Below are 8,401 nucleotides of genomic sequence, written 5' to 3'. Positions count from 1 at the left end.
GTGGGAAGCAGCCGCATAGCACAGGGAGATCAGCTCGGTGCTTTGTGACCGCCTGGAGGGGTGGGATAGGGAGGGTGGGAGGGAGGGAGACACAAGAGGGAAGAGATATGGAAACATATGTATACGTATAACTGATTCACTTTGTTATAAAGCAGAAACTAACATACCATTGTAAAGCAATTATACTCCAATAAAGATGTAAAAAAAAAAAAAAGTAGTGGTCACTGAGTTTGGGGAGAGATCCAGATGCTTCAAGGCTTTGTAGCATGTACTGTTTGACTTCCCTCCACAACTGCTCAGTTTGGGATGTAAAGAAAGTCTATAAGACAGGGTATAGGAATAGACACAGGCATGATAGACTCAGCCCAGTTATCACCAGGAAGCTGACGTGATCAAGCATCCTCCAAGAGCAGGCAGACCAGGGCTGAATCAGCTAAGTCAGGAAGCTGCTATCAGCATTTTGAGAGGCCAGCATACTTCAGGAAAGGAGCTCTTCTGATGGAGACCTTCTGCTGAATGAGCTCTTTTCTGGATGAATTGAACCATGCGTATGTTTTAGTGAGGTTTGCTCTCCTCAACATTGGTGTTCTCATCTTCTACGGCAAACCCACTCACGCTTGGGGACAGGTATACCAGGGTTCCATGTACTGGCAACAGCACAGACCCTTATAGAGAGGACTAGGGACAGGGCAATGGATCCTGGCGATATGATAGACCATGTTCAGTGAAAGCAGAAGCCAAAAGATGGTTGCTACTTGTTCCACGCCATTCTAAATAGACACCTGGATGGTTCACAGTCCAGGCATCCTAAAGGTCCTGGATCCAAAGGGCAGCTAGCAACAGCATAAAGCCAAAAAGGAGAAAACAGGTCCTAGAGGCCACCATCTGTAAATGCTGCCCACCAGTAGTTTTAAAAGCTACTGAATTTGTGTTCACCTCTGTTGGAACCAGTGATGCCCCTGGGACCTTCTGAAGAAACCAGTGTTGGCTGTTTAATAATATGTGATATGTGACTCAGGAAACAATAGTGATGAGGGTTCAAATATTTACTTTTACGTGGCTCCTAGCAAGAAGCCATAAAAAATGAGCTGGAGCTAGGTTCTTAAATGGAGATAAAAACCTCTGATGGAAGAATGACCTGTTTTGGAAAAATAAAGCCGATGGTGGGAAACGGGCTATGCCTGTAGGCTGGAGTCTCCTTCTAGTAAGTCATGAGGTTGAGGGCATTCCAGGGCTGAAAACTCAGAATGTCAGCTAAATTTGGCCCCTGCAAAGAGAAATTAGGTCATAAGTGCGATACTTTTGACCAAAGGCACTGTAAAATAGGAAATTTAAAGTAGTCACTAGTAAAAAAATTTTAAAAACCATTATTAACATCAGGAAAAACAAAAAGTAATAATGAAAAATAATAGTATACTACAATGCTCTGCTCTCCTTGCATGTGTATAATGATGTAAAAGCCAAATACTAATTTAACCAAAAATCATAATATATAATATGTAGGGAGAACTAGGGAGGTAAAACAGAGGGGATAGCTGAAAAGAGTGCTAAATCCTTATTTACCAAAACAGGAAGTTAATACATTTAAATTTGTTGAACCAGGGACTTCCCTGGTGGTCCAGTGGCTAAGAATCAGTGCTCCCAATGCATGGGGCCTGGGTTCGATCTCTGGTCAGGGAGCTAGATCCCACAGGCTGCAACCAGAGATCCCACACGTGACAACAAAGATCCTGCCTGCCGCAACTAAGACCCTGCACAGCCAAATAAATAAATAAATAAAATAAAATAAAATTGTTGAACCAAAAGAGAATAGCACATGCATATTATTTTAAATATAGCAATGTGTGAATGCCAGAAGAAATAAGACTAGGAGGGGTGGGAAGGAATGAGGAAACAAACTGCTGAATTTCATGAGTCTTTTAAGGCTATTTGATTTTTTAAATTATGTGGATGTGCTCTTTAAAACAATTTTTAAGTGGTCTTTCTCCAAAGGACAAGACGGAACAGAACATCTTTACAGTCAAAAGTATGTTGAAAAAGCAAATTACTTCAAGCTCCAAATGCAGTTGATAAAACAGGAAAGAGTTAGTAAGTAAGAGTAAGGCCTATGGCACTCTTCACAGTTTGATAACAGTTAAGTTTAATAATAAGAGGACTTAATTTGTACCTAGATCTTCCATGATTTTAAACCTTGTTATTGCTTATCTATTATAATATTTATGATAGAATTTTTTTTCTTTTTTTGGCTGCTTTGGGTCTTCGGTGCTGCACATGGGCTTCCTCTAGTTGTGAGTGGGAGCTAATCTTCCTTGTGGTGCACGGGCTTCTCATTGTGGTGGCTTCTCTTGTTGCAGAGCACGGGCTCTAGGCACGCAGGCTCAGTAGTTGCGGCACACGGGCTCAATAGTTGTTACTTGCAGGCTCTAGAGTGCGGACTCAGTAGTTGTGGCACACGAGGTTAGTTGCTCTGCAGCATGTGGGATCTTCCCGGACCAGGCATTGAACCTGTGTCCCCTGCGTTGGCAGGTGGATTCTTAACAACTGTGCCACCACGGAAGTCCTACGATAGAATTAATTAAAACTTCCTTTAAAAAGAGGTAGTTTGGGGAAAGGAACATACTGAGTGGATCATGTTCTGTATACCTACTTCTTTATCCACACAGGAAGAACTCCTAACTAGTGGGTCTGCACATCCATAAACATCATTGTTATTCATCAAGTACCAGCTACCTGAAGAGCAAGCGTATTGACTAGGAGGAATTGATCACCTTCTGCAAGACTTGAGACCATGACTGTCATGGATTTAATCTGTTTCTTTATTCCTAGCACTATTTCAGAAATGCTAAATGTAAAGGAATCTGTCCAAATATATCTTGGTGGCAGGTAACACCACTGAAGTAAAAATGCGGTCGAATGGATAACCAGTGTTGAGTGAACCTTCACCCTTTAACACAGGGTGTCAAACTCAGTACTATTAACATTTTGGGTCAGATAGTTCTTTGTGGTAGGGGTCTAAACTGTGCATTGCAGGATGTTTAGCAGCATCCCCGGCCTCACACACTAGGTGCCAGCAGCATCCCTCCTCCCCAGTTGTGACAACCAAAAAGTGTCTCCTGTAGCTCATCAAAGATTTAGGCTTAGTCTATGTTATTAACTCTGCAGCAAAGAACATCTAAACAGTGATTAAAATTTATTATACCACTCTGCATCTGATAACTGAGACATGTGAAGTGAGAAGAGGTTCTCCCTAAAGTATAATTAGGTTATGTAAATTACCTAAGTATTTTAAAATCTGGAATAAAACTGAAAATGAAAAGAATCCCATCATGACATCCTGACACACTGGTTAGGTCTTTCTCCAGGGAGGGGAATCTTTCTCCCAACATCTTCATAATCTCTGCTTCAGTTGAGTTTGCTTCAGCTTTCAAAAAACCTGGGGCAGAACCCATCAGGGTTTTCAGTGAGCAAAAGGCACTCCCGTGAGGATTCCCTGGCCAGAATGAGGAGGACTGGATCTGGGACATAAATAGCTGCTTCATCATCAAAGCCTCCTGCCCAAGAGAAGGCTTTCATGAGAACTCGGGCTCATTGTGTGAAAATTCAGATGACTGAACTATAATTAGCTTGATTAGTCAACATTTTAATTCATAGGTTTCTGGCTTTGACGGGCTCCTTTCTCACAGAATTAAAGCTAATAATTCTGGAATCGTAATTGGGAGCTGAGTGCCAGCTTGAAGCTTGGGGAGCTCCCTCGCTTCCTTGGCAAGCCCTGCTTCCAAGACTGCTGCTTCTTGGCCATGAATGAACCTGACCCAGGCACCTCTGCCTTGCTTCAGAGGACATTCCCTGAACACCTCCTCTCTGTGAGTGAAGGCCTCTAGCATTTAGGTTCTACATTTGCAGTGGTTGACATTAAACCGTCATGTCAGTGCCTCCAAAGCCTCCACACATAATAGGAAGATGACTTTTTTGGGATGTTGCTAAACAAACAATGGAGCAGCGGACTGGCTGGTTGTCTAGACAATAACCATCCTTCCTGCTTCAGGAATAAAATCTGACTGAAACAACCAGCTGTGGTGATTGTCTTCTTCTTGGTCAAACATAAGCACATAAAATCATTCTGGTCAGTGAGATATGACGATAAGTCTGCTGAGGGAGTTCTCAGAAAGATTTCCTTGCATAAAAAGGCATATGAAGAGACAGTCCTCTTCTGCTATTGGATGCTGTTGTGTTTCCATGTGACACCTAGAACTGTGCCCACCATCTTAAAATCATGAGGAAGACTGTTTGCAGACAAGGCAGACAGGCTGGGGCTTCAGAACAGAGAAATGGAAGAATGTGTGGCCTCTCTGACATTGTTGAGCTATGGATCAGCCATCCCTGAAGCTACCTCTGGATTTCTTAAGTAGATGATAAATCTTCCTTATTGGTGCTAATCTCTTGAGACTAAGCTCTGGTCCCAAGTCCAATCCAGTTTGCTCAAGAGAGGACTGATTCTGGTAAAGGTTTGGAAAGTGTTGTAGACTGGATTTAATTTTCTGGAGACACTGCAGGACATGGATGGGGAAGGGTGGGGGTTTCTTCTGCCCAGGACCCTATCAGGGCACTGCCTCTCCTTATATGTCCATGTCCAAGAAGATGAATAGGGCTTCCCTGGTGGCGCAGCGGTTGAGAGTCCGCCTGCCAATGCAGGGAACACGGGTTCGTGCCCCGGTTCGGGAAGATCCCACATGCCGCAGAGCGGCTGGGCCCGTGAGCCATGGCCGCTGAGCCTGCGTGTCCGGAGCCTGTGCTCCGAAACGGGAGAGGCCACAACAGTGAGAGGCCCGCGTACTGCCAAAAAAAAAAAAAAAAAAAAAAAAAAAAACATGAATAAATCCCATTCCTTCCTTCCCTTGTAAAACAGGAATAATAAGGGCCAGTGGACCATACAAATGCAGAGATGGATGTCAGCATCTGACTGCTGGGAGCTCCCAGGGCTGCGAGGTCAGACAGACTAGAGGTCATTCTTGCACCGACTCCAGTGTTTCCCCTTGGCTCCCAATCTTTTCTCCAATTCCCATCAGCCTCATGCATCTAATGGTTACTGAAGACGGAATTTTCTTCACATTTCCTGAGGCACTGTGAAGAACCGATAAATGAGCTAATCTCTGCACACCATACACCCCGAGAGCTCTCGGGTAGCAAGCTTGCTGCCACTGCACGCTGACAAACTTGGAGTGGAAGGTGGAGATCCAGGAGAGACCCACGGAAGCCGAGGCAGGAAGATATGTCGACATGAAGAGCGTCATCTCACGGGGCCAAATGCGGCTGAGAGCCAAGGACGATGGTAAGCTGACCATTAGCTGAAGCGATGTGGAGCTTACTGGATGACCATGAGAAGAGAGGTTTGGGGGAGCGGTAGGGAGTGCAATGCCAATGGATTGTGCCGAAGAGAGAACAGGAGGGGAAGAAATATCTACAGACAGCTCTTTGAACTTTTACTGTAAATGGAATCAGAGAAATGGAATCGGATATGAAATCAGAGGAGAGTTTCAGATAGGAGATATTAGAGCATCTTTATATACCTATGGGAACAGTCCTTTAGAGACAGAGAAATTGACAGTGCAGGAGAGAGAAGTGATATTTACAGAAGGGAAGCTTTTGGGAAGGGGAGAAGAAGAAGGTTCTTCATTCTCTTAGTGTGAGATCTTTCTAGTAACTTTATTTGCTCTGGTCTTCTGATGGACATCTGCTCTGTGTGCTCTTAAGTAGCAGTCTTATCCAGGACAGAGCCAAGAGGTACTGATTGGAAGGGTTCCATGCTCTGAGTCTCCTTTGGGATTCCATATTTCTCCCAGGATCCCAGCTATGGCAATCTGCTTCACACAGTTCGCTTCCTGATTTCCCACTGCATCATTCCCAAGGGCTGGGGAAGATGAATCTGACCTGAATTTCTCAAAGGTCGAAAAATTCATTCCTGAGCTCCCTCAACAATGTGGGACAGACATTACATTTATCGAGTAATTTACCGTTAAGAACACACCTTATAGATGGGGAAACTGAGGCATGGAAATGTTAAATGACCAGCCAGAGGTCATACACGTGGTAAGGGGAAGAGCTGGGACTTGAACCCAGGCAGTACAGCAATGGGAGTCCCTCTCCTTATCTTCCCCACACATTCTGCTTCCTCCCTTTAGCTCTTCTGCCAGAAGGCCTAGTATTCCTTAAACCAACAGAACTGCTTGTGGTCTGTCTTGACTCAGGAAGCCCGTAGTTTTGGGGGTAACCTCCCTCTGCAGTGCCACACACACACACACACACACACACACACACACACACAAACATTCTGAAGCCTTTCAAATGACAGGTCTTGATTCACCTGCAACTGTCCTATACCCATGAGGAATGCTGCCCACAAGGGGACAGGGGCCTCTGAGCTGCTGCTTTCCTGACTTCCTATTTATATCAGGCCAGACCTGGGCAGGAAACAGATGGCAACTCAAATTGGGTAATTTGAGGAGAGTGTTGAATAAAGGGGCTATTTACAAAGGTGTGGGCAGGATGTAGGGAAACCACAGAGGTAGCGCAATAAGTAACAGCTACTTGACCACCCCTAGGCCTGAAGTGGGGAGCGGAGATGCGGTCACCAGAACCTGGAGAGAGTGCCCTGTGTGATTAGAGCCATCTGATAAGAGCTCTGACCATGCGTCAAGGGACACAGCCCTCCTACAGGTGCTTCCCCCTCCCTCTGCCCTCCTGCCTGAGATACCCACTGGTAAACCCAACTAGAAGCCTAAGGGTAAGGGAGCCCATTGATATGGTTTGCAGCACAGAGCAGGGTGGAGAATGGTGGAGAGTGACCTAAGAGGGCAAACAGAAGTTTCTAGCATACTATGTAGAGAGATGGTAAAGAGAATGGCTCTGGAGCCAGGCTGCGTGGGTTCAAGTGACAGCTGCCTGTTACTTACCGTGTGACTGTGAGCAAGTTACTTCATCTCTCCAGGCATTAGTATCCTCAACCGTAAAGGGGGGATAACACCAGCCTCACAGACTTGTAGTGAGGGTTAACGCTTAGTTCATCTCTTTTAGAGGTAACATAGGTAAAGCACTTAACATACAGTAGGCACTCACTAAATGCTGGTTTCTTTCTTCTCTCACCTCCTTCAGGTAAATGTGTGGGGATGCGATCCTATACTTGGTATGTGGCATTATTATATACACTCAATAAATATTGCTTGATTGATGATTGAAGGGCCCTTTTCTTCCTTGGAGGTCTCAGAACATCCTGCAAGTGACACGTCCACTTGGTCCTTGGAAGCTGCAGCAGTTACTGTAGCTTACAAAGTTCTTGCTTCCTATATGGGAAAGGAATCTGAAAAAGAATGGATATATGTATATTTATAACTGAATCATTTTGCTGTATACCTGAAACTAACACAACATTGTAAATCCACTATACTCCAATGTGAAATAAACATTAAAATAAATTAATTAAAATGCATACAAAAACAAAAGTTCCTCCTGACATGATTCTGTCTCCATTCCTCAACTGTTAGAAGGTTACTAGGGCATTTGCCCTATAATGTATTAAGTTGTACATTTGTTTTATGCTGTTGTCTGTATTTGTTTTATAAACAATTAAAAAGTTTTTTAAAATCTTTTAACATTTTTATATAACTGTAAAAAATTTAAAATTTTCATTGTTTGCTTTCTCTTCATTTGCTCCTCCCTGCGATTAGGATGGATCTGAATTATCACCAAATTCTTAACACAAGGCATTTAAAAAGGTGATTTTACTGGTGATAAGTGGACCTGGGGCCACTTATGTCTTCCTAGCCACAGATTTCTTCCTATCCACAAGTGTGAGAAACTGAAGCTGGATCTAAATGCTGCCCTGGATGTATACCGGGAGGTTTACATGATTCTTGTTGACTGGCTCCGAATCCCTGACCTTAGATGCCCTGTTTGACCCTGAGCAAGCAGCTTCCTGCTTCTCCCTCTCTCAGCCTCCTTAGAACCTCCAAGTGCCTGGAGTGGGGGGCTCCTGTTCTCCACCAAGCATCTCTGCCTTTGTTGCCAGGCCCTGTCCCCAGCACCACCCTCAAGTAGATGCCAAAGCGGAGGAATGTTTTTCCGAGCCATTTACCTGGCATTCTCCCTTTCTATTGCTCTGTCTCTTTCAATTCTTCTTTCATTATGCGCTTTCAAACCGGAACAAAAAACTCCCTATGACTATAAACTCTACTAGACTTGAAGTTCCACAGTGGCAGGAACCATGTTTTTTCATGTCTTTATAACCTATATAGCCTGTCTGAGTAGTTGACACAGATTAGGAGCTCAAGAAATGGTTGTTGAATGGAACCGAATTGACTTTTCCTTCCCTTCCTGGCTGCATGAAAACTATCAATTTCTCCAGGCC

General features: G+C 44.2%; 1 long non-coding RNA gene across 2 annotated transcripts; it reads left to right on the top strand.

Annotated features, from left to right (window-relative positions):
- Positions 1-5,181: 5,181 nt before the first annotated feature.
- LOC112405249 (uncharacterized) lies at positions 5,182-7,460 on the top strand. Of its 2 annotated transcripts, none has more exons than XR_003004295.1 (3): positions 5,182-5,329; positions 6,600-6,714; positions 7,150-7,460. It is a non-coding gene; the product is annotated as an uncharacterized LOC112405249 (long non-coding RNA). The 2 variants fall into 2 exon arrangements; XR_003004296.1 differs by having other exon boundaries at positions 6,600-6,781.
- The last annotated feature ends 941 nt before the right edge of the window (positions 7,461-8,401 follow it).

The sequence above is a fragment of the Neophocaena asiaeorientalis genome, unplaced genomic scaffold (genome assembly GCF_003031525.2).
Source record: "Neophocaena asiaeorientalis asiaeorientalis breed wild unplaced genomic scaffold, Neophocaena_asiaeorientalis_V1.1 scaffold171, whole genome shotgun sequence".
In the NCBI taxonomy this organism is placed as follows: Eukaryota; Metazoa; Chordata; class Mammalia; order Artiodactyla; family Phocoenidae; genus Neophocaena; species Neophocaena asiaeorientalis.
The sequence above is the reverse complement of the archived record's forward strand: the minus strand, read 5'-3'. Positions and strand labels throughout refer to the sequence as shown.